This window comes from Ambystoma mexicanum (genome assembly GCF_040938575.1).
Source record: "Ambystoma mexicanum isolate Mex_15411 chromosome 12 unlocalized genomic scaffold, UKY_AmexF1_1 Mex_chr12_unloc.2, whole genome shotgun sequence".
Classification (NCBI taxonomy): Eukaryota; Metazoa; Chordata; class Amphibia; order Caudata; family Ambystomatidae; genus Ambystoma; species Ambystoma mexicanum.
In genome coordinates this window covers 11,121,877-11,140,162 of record NW_027182323.1, presented here as the reverse complement: position 1 = coordinate 11,140,162, position 18,286 = coordinate 11,121,877, and the positions used below count along the sequence as shown (strand labels likewise).

Genomic DNA, 18,286 nt, shown 5'->3' with positions numbered 1-18,286 from the left:
TTGGTCTGCGGCGGCGTTCTCCTTGGATGGCTGTGTTGGATACGCTCATGTCGAAGCATATCCTGATGCGCCTTCCTTCCTTGGGAACCACCACTAGGGGTGAAATCCATGGTGTGGGCCCTACCGCCTTCTTAATGATTTCATTTTGCTACAGCTGTTGAACCTCCTGAGACACTGCCTGTTGCAAATGAAACCAAACCCTCCGGGGCTGTTGGGGTACTGGGCGCACCTTTTCATCGATGTGGAGCTAGTTGACGCTCCATTTCTATTTTCCCAGTCCCTTGAAGAGGGTCGGTATTTGTTTATCGCACTTGTTCTTTAGAAATGGGTCTGTGTGATAATCTTGCCACACTGTGCGTTAGCTGTCGGGGCCCCATACCGCACCTTACCACTTCTGTATCTTGGCAGTTTATATACATGAGTCCTATTGATTTCACCGTTTTGTAACTGAGCAGGGACCACCCATCTATAGGGCTTCTTATCACGTGTATCGTGGCGTTGGCCGAGCGTCCTCGTTGTGCGAGTGTCAGTTGAAATTGACGAATGGATGTGTAGTTACTGAGGTGTGCAACCCACACGGATGGCTATTGAGCCTGGATCTTTCTCTTTTGCAGTATCTTCCTAGCACCCATTTTGAGAAATTTGTGTTCTCCCATGATGCTCACTGTTGCTCCAATGTCCATGAGGAAGCAATGTGTAGCAGGCCCCATGTCAATCATCACCCTTGGGCCTTCCTCGGCTTCCTGGTCCCCTTGCATTAGATTAAAATATTCGTCTGTGTAGTCTATATAAAACTCCTGTAGCATTTCCACATTATCTCAGTGGCTTTTAAATTCATTCTCGTATGGATCAGCATAATCCACGTACTAGTGTGGTATTTCTTTGTATGTCGCCACCTCAAATTTCAGAACCGGTTCCATCGCTCTGATCACTCTTTGTGGCATCTGCGAGTATGGCCGTGGTATCCTCCATGTTGTTTGTTGGGAAGCCCTCATTGATGGTCTCCACATGGTTGTCTGTGGTGGCCTTGCTGTCAGAAAAGGTCTGCCTTCTTGGCACACGGTGTGAAAGTGTCCTTCTCTTCCACATTTGGAGCATGCCTCACAAATTGCTGGGCATGTTCCGGTGTGCGGAAATGCGAATCCGCATCTGAAACATATCCGTTGTGGTCTAGCTGACTGCCTGTTTGTTGGTATGGATATCGAGTAGGCCCCCTCGAGGTAACTGGTCCTCCCATGAACCGGTTGACCGGCCCTCTTGGTGTCATGAGAGCAGCCACCGTTTCATCTTTCTCTGTCTTCTTTTTCTGTGTTTCAATGGCTGTGGTCTGCAGATCTACCCTCTCATGCACTCTGGCCAGCTCAATGACTGTGTCAATGGTCAGCGGCTGCTTCAGCAACTGCTTCCAGAATGTAGACGATGTACACCCTTCTATCACCCTCAGCCTAGTAGACTCATCATCAGCAAAGCTCGCAAACGGCAGTGTATTAATTTCTGTAGTCGCTGTTGGGCTGGATGATTAATTTCTTGTTCAGTGCCCCCACACGGGTGTCATACGGTGTTCTTTCTTCTTACGGTATGGTCTTTATTTTACCGTTCATCTCATTGCCCAACACATTTGTGATCATGCCAGATATGGCCAGAGACTTTTCTTACCCTGCAGCACCTATGAAATCGGTGAAATCTTGCACCCATTCTGCCCACCGGGGACCTTTGTCGAATTGGAGCTGCAATGGGAATGGTGGGGGTTTTCAAAGGAAAGTGGCCCTTGCGCTTGAACTCTGCCTTGCTTGCTGCTCAGCTGGCTGCTCGTCCATCTTGCTGCTGTTCCAGGCCTCCCGGTGATGCAAATACCTCCTGGTCCACACCTTCTGTTTACCGGTTGCCTTTATCCTTTAATGTTCTCATCTTTTCTTACCCCTCTGTGGCGGATACAGGTATGGCAATGCAGCCGGGCCTGTTGCGTCAAAGGAAACAGCTGAGCAGAGTACATCCTCAGAGTGTACGTGGACTTCCTGACCTAGGTCTCTGGATGAGGGCACGGGACGCCACACAGTGCTGGTGGCAAGCGGAGTTGCGGATCACAGCGGAACAGTAATGTTGGAACGCAGACCATCCTGACCTCGGAGTCTGGATGCCGGCATGGGACGCCACTGCAGTCAGTGTCAAGTGGAACTGCGGACTGCAGTCGCGTAGGAACTGCAGAGTGCAGTGGACGTCTCTCGCGGCGTGGGACTTATGGCTTGTCGCCAGTTGTTGCATTTGGGCCTAAAGGGTCTGCATTCAACTCCGTCTATTGACTAATGTTTTCTCCCCTTACTCCTCCTCTTCCTCTCAGGCCCTTGTGACCTAGCATGGTCACTCCGTTAAAGCTGCTTCTGCCAGCTCACAACCCCCCACATTTTCATAAGCTTGTGGATCTAGGAAGCGGCTGTATGTTGTTTTTGGTGTTGCTTTTTTTTTTTATAAGTGTGCATAAGGAAGGCGCTGTGGCTTGTGGTGATGCAGGTGACCAGGACACATCTTCATCTATTTAGTTAATTAGATGAACATGAGAGCTGCATCGATTAAGACACAGCCTCAGAAGTCCACGGATAGAGAGAATACAGGCGGAAAAGGAGAGAACAATATTTGGGGACAGGCGGGGATGAAGCGAGACAGAGAGAAAGAAGTAAAACGCGTGAGAGACTGGTTCCTGTACTTTAGATCTGGGCTGTATATTTAAATGGGTCTTCATCTTAATATGTGTTCAACATATCACTTCCATAAAGAATGAGGGGATTGACTCTGGTCTAACCTCATAGACAGACAAGATAGCATATGCAATGTGATGGAGGACGCTATTTATATAAGTATACGGATGTTGCAACCAGTGGACCGCGTGGCCTAATGGATAAGGCGTCTGACTTCGAATCAGAAGATTGAGGGTTCGAGTCCCTTCGTGGTCGGGGACGTTTTGTACATTTAAATTATCTTTGCTTTTATAGGAAAAGTTGATGATGTCCGCATCTGGAAATCCAGATGTCATATTTTGGAAACTAAAGCCGGCTACAGAGAAGACCATGAGATGCTCCTCAACACCATTCGTGTGCAAATGCTTAGGAAATACTGTCAACCCATTGTATGGCTTCAGGTCGGAAGAGGGTTGTGTGTGCTGGCACGCATTGGGGGAGATTCATCCAATTTGCACTGCTCTAGTGCAGGAGCAGGGAAGGTATTTGTCTGGTTGTAGTGACAGTGAAATTACACAATATGGCTGCATGTTTGCAGTGCTGAAACGTTAACATCCGCACCGTTGGAAGCACCCAAAACACGAACACAAACATTGCGGCGTTAGGCCTGGAGCTAAGAGATGCACATGAAGGGTTTTGTAGCGCCCTAATTCCAACACATCTTTTGTCATTACGCTGGTGCTTAGCATAAACCTTGTCATTACAACAGTTTTGCTCATTGTAGCCCCAGCACAATGACAACATGCTGCTTGTTTTACCACCGGTGTAATAACAACATGTGCACGAGTGTTCAAGCTGGTAATGTTACCTTAGCAAATGTGGTAATTGTGTCTTCACTAAGGTTTCCGGAAATGCTTTCAAGGCATCAGTGCAGCGACCAGTATGCATCTGGATGTTGAACTGGCTCTACAAAAAGCAATTCATGCCCAGTTAAAAATAGCTCTAAATGCCGACTTTTCACAGCATCAGTATACTCCTACTTTGCATCATCCTGACATACTTCCAATTTGCAAATTGCATGTCATGTCATAATAAAGCAGGATGTGGTGGTCAGCCATATTTTCTGCCACCAAGCGCTCCAACAGAACCAGCACATCATGTTACAGGTATCCCGACAAAATATAGCCATCAAAAATAGTCTGTGAAAATGTCGTGGTGAAAATACCTCTGCAGTGAAAACGATGCCAAGCAAAAAGTAGTCAAAAACGCAGCTGAAAAGTAGCCAAAATTGGTAGTGTTGCTACAGTAATTGTTAGGTAAAAGAGTATTTAGTGGGCTTGTTATTGCCTGGTTTAGGGTTAGGGGAAGGATAGGGGTTAGGGTTAGAGTAAATATGTTCAGGTTTGGTTAGTGGTTAGACGAGATTCTGTGTCAGCTGAAGGGTTTGGGTATTGGTTTGGGGAAGTGTTAAAGAAATGGATACAGAGGATGGAAAGGGCTGGTGGTGTTGGCGTAGGATAGCAGTTAGGTTAAACCTAGTGGTTAGGGTAAAGTAATCATTAGGGTAAGTGTTAGAGTTGCAATTAAGGTAAGGTTAGTATTACAGGAAGGGTTTGGGTCAGGGCTAGGGCTGTGTAATTTGTGGCGACCTGGTGATTGTATTGGAGACAGGTTCACTGTTGATTTGCTCTTTATTTTGCATTCGCTAATATGCAAATAAAGTGCATTCGTGTGCTGAAGGGTTCCTGTTCTGTGAGAATTTAGGGTAGGATAAGTGGTGTAATTCGAGTTAGGGGACGGTTTAGGAATGGAGTTCATATTTAGGGTTGCAGCCTTGTGCTTTTGTGTATTTAAAAATAGGTGTTTTGGTGACCTTATTTACTGGCAACATTTTCAGACCTGGCATAGTTTTTATTGAATGACTAACTTTATTAAAATGACTTTTTGCTGACTACATTTACCTGCAGACATTTTCACATAGAACCATGTTAGATATTACAAGAAGGCTGGAGATAAGTCTATAAGAGGCCAGTATGGCGGGGTCCAGTGTTGGTTTCTTTATAAGCATGAAGGTAACGCCTGCCGTGTTCATATGGGGGACAAACCAGCGGAAAAGATGGGGTTGATCAGATGAGCCTCTTAAAGGCATTGAAGGAAAAGCTGTTCCAGGGCCACAGCTGAGCCAGTGGATTTGAGCTTATTGATCAGTTCAAGGACAGCGGCAGCATCCACCCATTGTGAGGGGAAGCAAAGCACCTTTTCTCGTCCTGGGCACAGGCAAGGCAGCTGGCAGGGATCTATGTCCATTGCAGGAACATACAGATTCCGTGTTTTAGTAATGATTTGCCGGAAAGTGAAAAATAAATCAAGACTTTCAAAGAGAAATGCAGATGGGAGATATAAGGGAAACATGATTTATGTTAAGATGGTTTCTAGAGATGCTGCCAAAACAACATATTACATTTTATAACCATACTATATAGGCACATATGTTTTCATGCACATCACGTGCAAAACCAAGACACACGCGGTAACGAGCGGGAAAACTCAGCAAATGGTTCTTACTTCTTGAACCAGTTGTCCGTTTTCCTTTTCAGTGAATTAAACGTGTAATAACATTCCATTGGTGTCAATCTGAAAAACATGTAAAAGCAACAACAACATACATGGATATGAAAGAAAGACTGAGAAGACATATAGTCCTTGAAGTGGCGAGTCTCAAGGTCTGCTGGTTCACATTAAATAAGAGGAGGAAATAGGTTATGTGGGAGTTTGATACATAACCAGCTCAATGTGATTGAACTGTTTTAGGGGTACAAAGAGAGTACATCTAAAAAAAAAGAGGTATTAGATAGAGGGTCCCCTGTCAGTTCCAGGCGATAAAACATGCACCGAAAAAAGGGATTCTGCGGTCATGGGAGAGTCATCAACTTACATTTAGGACAGTAAGCAAGGACGTAGATTTAGGACAGTAAGCAAGATTAATGAGCACAGAATGTTAGATGCTATGCAACTGTTTCCCGAATACTTTGCTGACCTGCTGCTCAGAGAGAACACTAAGAGATGAAAGGCAGAGAAATTGAAGTTCTGTTGCAGAAACCTGGGAACGCCTTCTCTGTTTAAATAAAGACTATGAAAGTACCATGTGTACCGTCTCCAAACACACAAGTCACTTCTGCCACCATTTGCAAGTAAAAATAGCAAGACACGTCCTGTTAACATTAAGTCGACATAACATTTTTATGTTAAATGTTTTTTTTCAAAAAAACTAGGTCCCACCGAGATTTGAACTCGGATCGCTGGATTCAGAGTCCAGAGTGCTAACCATTACACCATGGAACCACGTGAACAGTACTTTCCAGTCCCTCAATATACTCTGTTCAAGAAGGAGAAGTACATGCAGTAGCATATTTTTGTTATCTACTGTAATTCTAGTTTAAGATTTCACCTTTTTGCAGAAAAGCATAGCCAAGCGTCCAATCAGTGAAATTTCATGAGCAAATCTGGAAAATCCAGAATGACTCTTTTCATGATTGAGATTTTATTATTTAGAAGAGAAAACATGGATATTGTACGGGAATACAGGTATCTCACTAACACAATCACTCAACGTCCCACTTGCAGGGGCAGGAGGGCAGGGACACTTACTAGCAGCGCTTCTGGTAGCCATGCACAACTCGCCATTCTCTTATCTACGCTGTTGGCGCTAACCTATTCCTAATTAGCGTATAATAAAGAGATTGGGTTTGCATGGGTTGGACTAAATAGGAGGACTAATATAAAAGAAGCTGTTTTCAAGGACTCAGTAGCGCCACCTGCAGACTGTATAGTATAACACTGAACCCTATAACAAAAACAGGACAAATATAGACAACTCTGGGTTTGTAACTGGCAACAAATGCAGGAATAATAAACTTAGAAATTCGTGGGTAGTCGAAACAATATTTTCAATGGAAAGAAAAAAACCTGAACTAAAGTGCAAAACAATTAAACTGCTGCATTTGAAAGGAAGATCAGCTATTGATCAACGTATAAGGCAAGAAAATAAGCCAGTTTAGGTAAATGGTATAAACAATCGCGTTCCCCTACGGATACGAATGGAGGAATACATATTTAAGCCTTTCGTGCTGGGGTGGGAAGGTGAGCGTATGTCACTGCTAGTTCACTATAAATCCCACAATGCACTTAAAGAGGTATTACCCAAATTGTTCCGAAAATATTGATCGCATGGTAGAGTTGACCCAATTCGGTCACTACCATTAGTTCGAATTTTTTCCAACAATTTGGGTGCCAAAATACCGGAACATGAGGAGCAGGGTTTGGAGGTGTCCCCTGCTCCCCATGTTAGGTATCTGTAGCCTCAGGGATTGCGGGGGTGTCCCCTGCATACTTAACAATGGAGGAGGTGGACAAAAATGGGCTGGGCCCCCGTTGTCAATGAACAGACAAAACGGGGGCCCGAGCAGTTTTACTGCGGGGGCAGATGACCCAGATCCCATAAATCAAGGTTATGGTATGTTACTGGGTTTTATACCCGATCCAGCGCCATTTGCATGGTCTCCAGGGGCTCCGCAGGATCTTAGAGAGAGGGATGGGTTACATTAGTGAGGAGAAGAGGGAAATGCAAGATGGCTTTGCTTTTGTGTTGACGCATGCACACTGGAAGTATCCTGCACTCTATGTGTGGATCGGTTGCCAGGTGTTCTGTGCCAAAAGCATGAAGGTGTTTTTGCATGAAGGGGTGCTTTATATGCCTGTGGTGCCAAGGGATGTTCTGCCATGGGTTGTGGTATGTAAGTTGGTTGCAGAGGTGCAGTGTTCTGATGTTTGATATTGGTTGGGAGGGGTGTTCAAATGACATGCATGGGCGGCTTTGCTGGTGTGCCTGTTTTGTATGAAAAGTAGAATTTGAGCATGTAGTGCAGAGAGCAGTCAAAGTCCATGGTCCAGGTGGGTGAGGACCGCACAAAATCTGGAATCCACATTTAGCAGAACATCACATGGCAGAGCAAGGCTGAAAAAGACATGAAGGGCTAAAGAAAGCATTAGACGTCTCTCGTTTCATGCCTTGGTTGTGGTTTACCTTATTTTTGTACTTTTTGTAATACGTGCAACGCCTTGGATGAAGGTACTATATTGATGTTTAATAAATAAATTATACCAGCACATGAAAAATGCCAAACAAGGCAAAAGAAATGTGAGTCCTTCCTGTGCTCCTACCACTGGCGTCTGCAGAGAGCTTCCATTTCACTTTCTCACTTTGCTACTGTCAAACCGTGTCTCTCCCTCTCTTTTGCTCTCCCTCTCAAATAGATACATTGTATCCCATGTGCAACAGGGATCTTGGAATTGGGAGATGAAGGGAAGGAGTAAGGGAGACACTCCACGCATTGCCATAAAAGAAGTGCTATGGGTTATGGGAGACACAAACCTCGGGTTCAATTAAAGTTCGGCGTGAAATATGAATGCCCTGGGCAAACATTTCACTTTCCTGACTAAGTTGGTTGGCAGGCTGTGAGCCAATTTAGCTCTCAGCCTAACTTGCTCAGGGGCTGTGCTCAGTGGCCTCTTCTGACACTTTGCCATAGCAACGCTTGCCTTTCTCAGGCAATCAGAGGAGGGGTGGCTGTGATGGAAGAGTAGCATAGAAAGTATATGAAAGGAATCTTAACCAGCCCAGGTGGCCCAAAGGACTGGACACTTGCTTCTTAGCCAAGAGATTGTTGTTTTGGTTGCCATCCTTTATAAAGTGCTGCATTTTGATAAATGATCCAGCACTTCTTCTCAAAGAGTTGTAAGTGCTGTGAAGTGCACCCATATGGATGCGAGCAGGGGTGGCCCCAGCCCTTTGCTTGGGATTGCTTAAGCACTCGCACATTGAGGAGGTTGCAGGCATAAGGCAGCACTAAACTGACATTTAGTCTGGGGCACCAATTGGAAAGGGGGCCTTCAGCAAGATCTTGTAAACGTTCTCATCTTGTAGAGCAGACCATCTACCAGCAAACACTCATTAATGTTACAACAGAAGGAAACATACACTGGCAGAGGACACAAGCCTGCCCACACACAATCAATATATCCCTATGACGTAGACAAACACTTTATTGCTCAGCCCAGCCTTTAGATGGTTCACAACTCTAAGGACTAGCATCTATTTGTTAAACTAAATATCCTCTGAATTGGGATGAAAGATGCATCTAATGGGCCAAAGTAATGCCTAATAGCTATTAAGCCTCCTAGGCTCAGAGGAGGGGGAGGATCGACAGCCCAAGGGTAAATGACCCCAATCGCAACCAGCTTTCAAAACTGTCATCCTGCCCCCCAGGATACCTCGCATTTGTTTTTGAAAAAAGAAATAGATTTTCTACGCAGTTTTCTCATGTTTTGGGCTCGGTGCAAAAGGTTTTTGTTTTATTTTGTCTTATTGTGTTGGCTTTTTTGGAAAAAGTTTTCTTATTGTATAGGTACATTGTGGACTCTTATGTCCCAAATGAGGGCAGCCGACACAGAGCAGGACGCAATAACGCCGCGCACAACGAATAATTAGGGCCCCTCAAGAGCCCAGCTGTAATCACAGGACCAATCGCAGTATACCACTAAGGACCCCATAGGGGGCTTTGGACCATACTACATAGCCTTGAAAAGGACCCACGGGTCGACCTCACCTCTGATACCGTTGTGGGTGCCACTAGGTCAGTTATGGTGCGTACCTTGTCTGGGCCTGGCTTCGTTCCCTCGTCTGAAAAGGCGTGTCCATAGAATCGCAGCTTCTTTTTCTTTATGTTGCATTTGTCAAAATTTAGAGTGAGGCCTGGCGTTTGCAATGCTTCACATACCATAAGTGCCTGATAGTGTTCATTCTGTGAGGTTTTGTATACGAAAATGTCATCGCTGTCATTAAAATCGGTCTTTATCGATAACAGTACTTACCTGATGGCTTCCTGAAACATCTCTGCTGCCGAAGAGATGCCGAAATTAAGGCATATATATCTAAAAAGGCCACTATGTGTCGCATATGTGATGATCACATGGGATGAGGGATGCAGTCCCAGCTGGTGATATCCTTGAGATAGATCAAGCTTGTAAACTGTTGTGGCTCTGTTAAGCTGCACGATCATATCTCTATTTTTGGTCTGCGGCGGCGTTCTCCTTGGATGGCTGTGTTGGCTACGCTCATGTCGAAGCATATCCTGATGCGCCTTCCTTCCTTGGGAACCACCACTAGGGGTGAAATCCATGGTGTGGGCCCTACCGCCTTCTTAATGATTTCATTTTGCTACAGCTGTTGAACCTCCTGAGACACTGCCTGTTGCAAATGAAACCAAACCCTCCGGGGCTGTTGGGGTACTGGGCGCACCTTTTCATCGATGTGGAGCTAGTTGACGCTCCATTTCTATTTTCCCAGTCCCTTGAAGAGGGTCGGTATTTGTTTATCGCACTTGTTCTTTAGAAATGGGTCTGTGTGATAATCTTGCCACACTGTGCGTTAGCTGTCGGGGCCCCATACCGCACCTTACCACTTCTGTATCTTGGCAGTTTATATACATGAGTCCTATTGATTTCACCGTTTTGTAACTGAGCAGGGACCACCCATCTATAGGGCTTCTTATCACGTGTATCGTGGCGTTGGCCGAGCGTCCTCGTTGTGCGAGTGTCAGTTGAAATTGACGAATGGATGTGTAGTTACTGAGGTGTGCAACCCACACGGATGGCTATTGAGCCTGGATCTTTCTCTTTTGCAGTATCTTCCTAGCACCCATTTTGAGAAATTTGTGTTCTCCCATGATGCTCACTGTTGCTCCAATGTCCATGAGGAAGCAATGTGTAGCAGGCCCCATGTCAATCATCACCCTTGGGCCTTCCTCGGCTTCCTGGTCCCCTTGCATTAGATTAAAATATTCGTCTGTGTAGTCTATATAAAACTCCTGTAGCATTTCCACATTATCTCAGTGGCTTTTAAATTCATTCTCGTATGGATCAGCATAATCCACGTACTAGTGTGGTATTTCTTTGTATGTCGCCACCTCAAATTTCAGAACCGGTTCCATCGCTCTGATCACTCTTTGTGGCATCTGCGAGTATGGCCGTGGTATCCTCCATGTTGTTTGTTGGGAAGCCCTCATTGATGGTCTCCACATGGTTGTCTGTGGTGGCCTTGCTGTCAGAAAAGGTCTGCCTTCTTGGCACACGGTGTGAAAGTGTCCTTCTCTTCCACATTTGGAGCATGCCTCACAAATTGCTGGGCATGTTCCGGTGTGCGGAAATGCGAATCCGCATCTGAAACATATCCGTTGTGGTCTAGCTGACTGCCTGTTTGTTGGTATGGATATCGAGTAGGCCCCCTCGAGGTAACTGGTCCTCCCATGAACCGGTTGACCGGCCCTCTTGGTGTCATGAGAGCAGCCACCGTTTCATCTTTCTCTGTCTTCTTTTTCTGTGTTTCAATGGCTGTGGTCTGCAGATCTACCCTCTCATGCACTCTGGCCAGCTCAATGACTGTGTCAATGGTCAGCGGCTGCTTCAGCAACTGCTTCCAGAATGTAGACGATGTACACCCTTCTATCACCCTCAGCCTAGTAGACTCATCATCAGCAAAGCTCGCAAACGGCAGTGTATTAATTTCTGTAGTCGCTGTTGGGCTGGATGATTAATTTCTTGTTCAGTGCCCCCACACGGGTGTCATACGGTGTTCTTTCTTCTTACGGTATGGTCTTTATTTTACCGTTCATCTCATTGCCCAACACATTTGTGATCATGCCAGATATGGCCAGAGACTTTTCTTACCCTGCAGCACCTATGAAATCGGTGAAATCTTGCACCCATTCTGCCCACCGGGGACCTTTGTCGAATTGGAGCTGCAATGGGAATGGTGGGGGTTTTCAAAGGAAAGTGGCCCTTGCGCTTGAACTCTGCCTTGCTTGCTGCTCAGCTGGCTGCTCGTCCATCTTGCTGCTGTTCCAGGCCTCCCGGTGATGCAAATACCTCCTGGTCCACACCTTCTGTTTACCGGTTGCCTTTATCCTTTAATGTTCTCATCTTTTCTTACCCCTCTGTGGCGGATACAGGTATGGCAATGCAGCCGGGCCTGTTGCGTCAAAGGAAACAGCTGAGCAGAGTACATCCTCAGAGTGTACGTGGACTTCCTGACCTAGGTCTCTGGATGAGGGCACGGGACGCCACACAGTGCTGGTGGCAAGCGGAGTTGCGGATCACAGCGGAACAGTAATGTTGGAACGCAGACCATCCTGACCTCGGAGTCTGGATGCCGGCATGGGACGCCACTGCAGTCAGTGTCAAGTGGAACTGCGGACTGCAGTCGCGTAGGAACTGCAGAGTGCAGTGGACGTCTCTCGCGGCGTGGGACTTATGGCTTGTCGCCAGTTGTTGCATTTGGGCCTAAAGGGTCTGCATTCAACTCCGTCTATTGACTAATGTTTTCTCCCCTTACTCCTCCTCTTCCTCTCAGGCCCTTGTGACCTAGCATGGTCACTCCGTTAAAGCTGCTTCTGCCAGCTCACAACCCCCCACATTTTCATAAGCTTGTGGATCTAGGAAGCGGCTGTATGTTGTTTTTGGTGTTGCTTTTTTTTTTTATAAGTGTGCATAAGGAAGGCGCTGTGGCTTGTGGTGATGCAGGTGACCAGGACACATCTTCATCTATTTAGTTAATTAGATGAACATGAGAGCTGCATCGATTAAGACACAGCCTCAGAAGTCCACGGATAGAGAGAATACAGGCGGAAAAGGAGAGAACAATATTTGGGGACAGGCGGGGATGAAGCGAGACAGAGAGAAAGAAGTAAAACGCGTGAGAGACTGGTTCCTGTACTTTAGATCTGGGCTGTATATTTAAATGGGTCTTCATCTTAATATGTGTTCAACATATCACTTCCATAAAGAATGAGGGGATTGACTCTGGTCTAACCTCATAGACAGACAAGATAGCACATGCAATGTGATGGAGGACGCTATTTGTATAAGTATACAGATGTTGCAACCAGTGGACCGCGTGGCCTAATGGATAAGGCGTCTGACTTCGAATCAGAAGATTGAGGGTTCGAGTCCCTTCGTGGTCGGGGACGTTTTGTACATTTAAATTATCTTTGCTTTTATAGGAAAAGTTGATGATGTCCGCATCTGGAAATCCAGATGTCATATTTTGGAAACTAAAGCCGGCTACAGAGAAGACCATGAGATGCTCCTCAACACCATTGGTGTGCAAATGCTTAGGAAATACTGTCAGCCCATTGTATGGCTTCAGGTCGGAAGAGGGTTGTGTGTGCTGGCACGCATTGGGGGAGATTCATCCAATTTGCACTGCTCTAGTGCAGGAGCAGGGAAGGTATTTGTCTGGTTGTAGTGACAGTGAAATTACACAATATGGCTGCATGTTTGCAGTGCTGAAACGTTAACATCCGCACCGTTGGAAGCACCCAAAACACGAACACAAACATTGCGGCGTTAGGCCTGGAGCTAAGAGATGCACATGAAGGGTTTTGTAGCGCCCTAATTCCAACACATCTTTTGTCATTACGCTGGTGCTTAGCATAAACCTTGTCATTACAACAGTTTTGCTCATTGTAGCCCCAGCACAATGACAACATGCTGCTTGTTTTACCACCGGTGTAATAACAACATGTGCACGAGTGTTCAAGCTGGTAATGTTACCTTAGCAAATGTGGTAATTGTGTCTTCACTAAGGTTTCCGGAAATGCTTTCAAGGCATCAGTGCAGCGACCAGTATGCATCTGGATGTTGAACTGGCTCTACAAAAAGCAATTCATGCCCAGTTAAAAATAGCTCTAAATGCCGACTTTTCACAGCATCAGTATACTCCTACTTTGCATCATCCTGACATACTTCCAATTTGCAAATTGCATGTCATGTCATAATAAAGCAGGATGTGGTGGTCAGCCATATTTTCTGCCACCAAGCGCTCCAACAGAACCAGCACATCATGTTACAGGTATCCCGACAAAATATAGCCATCAAAAATAGTCTGTGAAAATGTCGTGGTGAAAATACCTCTGCAGTGAAAACGATGCCAAGCAAAAAGTAGTCAAAAACGCAGCTGAAAAGTAGCCAAAATTGGTAGTGTTGCTACAGTAATTGTTAGGTAAAAGAGTATTTAGTGGGCTTGTTATTGCCTGGTTTAGGGTTAGGGGAAGGATAGGGGTTAGGGTTAGAGTAAATATGTTCAGGTTTGGTTAGTGGTTAGACGAGATTCTGTGTCAGCTGAAGGGTTTGGGTATTGGTTTGGGGAAGTGTTAAAGAAATGGATACAGAGGATGGAAAGGGCTGGTGGTGTTGGCGTAGGATAGCAGTTAGGTTAAACCTAGTGGTTAGGGTAAAGTAATCATTAGGGTAAGTGTTAGAGTTGCAATTAAGGTAAGGTTAGTATTACAGGAAGGGTTTGGGTCAGGGCTAGGGCTGTGTAATTTGTGGCGACCTGGTGATTGTATTGGAGACAGGTTCACTGTTGATTTGCTCTTTATTTTGCATTCGCTAATATGCAAATAAAGTGCATTCGTGTGCTGAAGGGTTCCTGTTCTGTGAGAATTTAGGGTAGGATAAGTGGTGTAATTCGAGTTAGGGGACGGTTTAGGAATGGAGTTCATATTTAGGGTTGCAGCCTTGTGCTTTTGTGTATTTAAAAATAGGTGTTTTGGTGACCTTATTTACTGGCAACATTTTCAGACCTGGCATAGTTTTTATTGAATGACTAACTTTATTAAAATGACTTTTTGCTGACTACATTTACCTGCAGACATTTTCACATAGAACCATGTTAGATATTACAAGAAGGCTGGAGATAAGTCTATAAGAGGCCAGTATGGCGGGGTCCAGTGTTGGTTTCTTTATAAGCATGAAGGTAACGCCTGCCGTGTTCATATGGGGGACAAACCAGCGGAAAAGATGGGGTTGATCAGATGAGCCTCTTAAAGGCATTGAAGGAAAAGCTGTTCCAGGGCCACAGCTGAGCCAGTGGATTTGAGCTTATTGATCAGTTCAAGGACAGCGGCAGCATCCACCCATTGTGAGGGGAAGCAAAGCACCTTTTCTCGTCCTGGGCACAGGCAAGGCAGCTGGCAGGGATCTATGTCCATTGCAGGAACATACAGATTCCGTGTTTTAGTAATGATTTGCCGGAAAGTGAAAAATAAATCAAGACTTTCAAAGAGAAATGCAGATGGGAGATATAAGGGAAACATGATTTATGTTAAGATGGTTTCTAGAGATGCTGCCAAAACAACATATTACATATTATAACCATACTATATAGGCACATATGTTTTCATGCACATCACGTGCAAAACCAAGACACACGCGGTAACGAGCGGGAAAACTCAGCAAATGGTTCTTACTTCTTGAACCAGTTGTCCGTTTTCCTTTTCAGTGAATTAAACGTGTAATAACATTCCATTGGTGTCAATCTGAAAAACATGTAAAAGCAACAACAACATACATGGATATGAAAGAAAGACTGAGAAGACATATAGTCCTTGAAGTGGCGAGTCTCAAGGTCTGCTGGTTCACATTAAATAAGAGGAGGAAATAGGTTATGTGGGAGTTTGATACATAACCAGCTCAATGTGATTGAACTGTTTTAGGGGTACAAAGAGAGTACATCTAAAAAAAAAGAGGTATTAGATAGAGGGTCCCCTGTCAGTTCCAGGCGATAAAACATGCACCGAAAAAAGGGATTCTGCGGTCATGGGAGAGTCATCAACTTACATTTAGGACAGTAAGCAAGGACGTAGATTTAGGACAGTAAGCAAGATTAATGAGCACAGAATGTTAGATGCTATGCAACTGTTTCCCGAATACTTTGCTGACCTGCTGCTCAGAGAGAACACTAAGAGATGAAAGGCAGAGAAATTGAAGTTCTGTTGCAGAAACCTGGGAACGCCTTCTCTGTTTAAATAAAGACTATGAAAGTACCATGTGTACCGTCTCCAAACACACAAGTCACTTCTGCCACCATTTGCAAGTAAAAATAGCAAGACACGTCCTGTTAACATTAAGTCGACATAACATTTTTATGTTAAATGTTTTTTTTCAAAAAAACTAGGTCCCACCGAGATTTGAACTCGGATCGCGGGATTCAGAGTCCAGAGTGCTAACCATTACACCATGGAACCACGTGAACAGTACTTTCCAGTCCCTCAATATACTCTGTTCAAGAAGGAGAAGTACATGCAGTAGCATATTTTTGTTATCTACTGTAATTCTAGTTTAAGATTTCACCTTTTTGCAGAAAAGCATAGCCAAGCGTCCAATCAGTGAAATTTCATGAGCAAATCTGGAAAATCCAGAATGACTCTTTTCATGATTGAGATTTTATTATTTAGAAGAGAAAACATGGATATTGTACGGGAATACAGGTATCTCACTAACACAATCACTCAACGTCCCACTTGCAGGGGCAGGAGGGCAGGGACACTTACTAGCAGCGCTTCTGGTAGCCATGCACAACTCGCCATTCTCTTATCTACGCTGTTGGCGCTAACCTATTCCTAATTAGCGTATAATAAAGAGATTGGGTTTGCATGGGTTGGACTAAATAGGAGGACTAATATAAAAGAAGCTGTTTTCAAGGACTCAGTAGCGCCACCTGCAGACTGTATAGTATAACACTGAACCCTATAACAAAAACAGGACAAATATAGACAACTCTGGGTTTGTAACTGGCAACAAATGCAGGAATAATAAACTTAGAAATTCGTGGGTAGTCGAAACAATATTTTCAATGGAAAGAAAAAAACCTGAACTAAAGTGCAAAACAATTAAACTGCTGCATTTGAAAGGAAGATCAGCTATTGATCAACGTATAAGGCAAGAAAATAAGCCAGTTTAGGTAAATGGTATAAACAATCGCGTTCCCCTACGGATACGAATGGAGGAATACATATTTAAGCCTTTCGTGCTGGGGTGGGAAGGTGAGCGTATGTCACTGCTAGTTCACTATAAATCCCACAATGCACTTAAAGAGGTATTACCCAAATTGTTCCGAAAATATTGATCGCATGGTAGAGTTGACCCAATTCGGTCACTACCATTAGTTCGAATTTTTTCCAACAATTTGGGTGCCAAAATACCGGAACATGAGGAGCAGGGTTTGGAGGTGTCCCCTGCTCCCCATGTTAGGTATCTGTAGCCTCAGGGATTGCGGGGGTGTCCCCTGCATACTTAACAATGGAGGAGGTGGACAAAAATGGGCTGGGCCCCCGTTGTCAATGAACAGACAAAACGGGGGCCCGAGCAGTTTTACTGCGGGGGCAGATGACCCAGATCCCATAAATCAAGGTTATGGTATGTTACTGGGTTTTATACCCGATCCAGCGCCATTTGCATGGTCTCCAGGGGCTCCGCAGGATCTTAGAGAGAGGGATGGGTTACATTAGTGAGGAGAAGAGGGAAATGCAAGATGGCTTTGCTTTTGTGTTGACGCATGCACACTGGAAGTATCCTGCACTCTATGTGTGGATCGGTTGCCAGGTGTTCTGTGCCAAAAGCATGAAGGTGTTTTTGCATGAAGGGGTGCTTTATATGCCTGTGGTGCCAAGGGATGTTCTGCCATGGGTTGTGGTATGTAAGTTGGTTGCAGAGGTGCAGTGTTCTGATGTTTGATATTGGTTGGGAGGGGTGTTCAAATGACATGCATGGGCGGCTTTGCTGGTGTGCCTGTTTTGTATGAAAAGTAGAATTTGAGCATGTAGTGCAGAGAGCAGTCAAAGTCCATGGTCCAGGTGGGTGAGGACCGCACAAAATCTGGAATCCACATTTAGCAGAACATCACATGGCAGAGCAAGGCTGAAAAAGACATGAAGGGCTAAAGAAAGCATTAGACGTCTCTCGTTTCATGCCTTGGTTGTGGTTTACCTTATTTTTGTACTTTTTGTAATACGTGCAACGCCTTGGATGAAGGTACTATATTGATGTTTAATAAATAAATTATACCAGCACATGAAAAATGCCAAACAAGGCAAAAGAAATGTGAGTCCTTCCTGTGCTCCTACCACTGGCGTCTGCAGAGAGCTTCCATTTCACTTTCTCACTTTGCTACTGTCAAACCGTGTCTCTCCCTCTCTTTTGCTCTCCCTCTCAAATAGATACATTGTATCCCATGTGCAACAGGGATCTTGGAATTGGGAGATGAAGGGAAGGAGTAAGGGAGACACTCCACGCATTGCCATAAAAGAAGTGCTATGGGTTATGGGAGACACAAACCTCGGGTTCAATTAAAGTTCGGCGTGAAATATGAATGCCCTGGGCAAACATTTCACTTTCCTGACTAAGTTGGTTGGCAGGCTGTGAGCCAATTTAGCTCTCAGCCTAACTTGCTCAGGGGCTGTGCTCAGTGGCCTCTTCTGACACTTTGCCATAGCAACGCTTGCCTTTCTCAGGCAATCAGAGGAGGGGTGGCTGTGATGGAAGAGTAGCATAGAAAGTATATGAAAGGAATCTTAACCAGCCCAGGTGGCCCAAAGGACTGGACACTTGCTTCTTAGCCAAGAGATTGTTGTTTTGGTTGCCATCCTTTATAAAGTGCTGCATTTTGATAAATGATCCAGCACTTCTTCTCAAAGAGTTGTAAGTGCTGTGAAGTGCAC

The 18,286-nt window shown here is 44.9% G+C and overlaps 4 non-coding genes across 4 annotated transcripts; 2 read left to right on the top strand and 2 right to left on the bottom strand.

Moving 5' to 3' along the window:
• The first annotated feature begins 2,875 nt into the window (after positions 1 to 2,875).
• On the top strand, positions 2,876 to 2,948 carry TRNAR-UCG (transfer RNA arginine (anticodon UCG)). Its single transcript has one exon. It is a non-coding gene; the product is annotated as a tRNA-Arg (tRNA).
• Positions 2,949 to 5,942: 2,994 nt separating this feature from the next.
• Positions 5,943 to 6,014, bottom strand: TRNAQ-CUG (transfer RNA glutamine (anticodon CUG)). Its single transcript has one exon. It is a non-coding gene; the product is annotated as a tRNA-Gln (tRNA).
• A 6,661-nt stretch (positions 6,015 to 12,675) lies between these two features.
• On the top strand, positions 12,676 to 12,748 carry TRNAR-UCG (transfer RNA arginine (anticodon UCG)). The gene has a single exon. It is a non-coding gene; the product is annotated as a tRNA-Arg (tRNA).
• Positions 12,749 to 15,742: 2,994 nt separating this feature from the next.
• TRNAQ-CUG (transfer RNA glutamine (anticodon CUG)) lies at positions 15,743 to 15,814 on the bottom strand. Its single transcript has one exon. It is a non-coding gene; the product is annotated as a tRNA-Gln (tRNA).
• Positions 15,815 to 18,286: the final 2,472 nt, after the last annotated feature.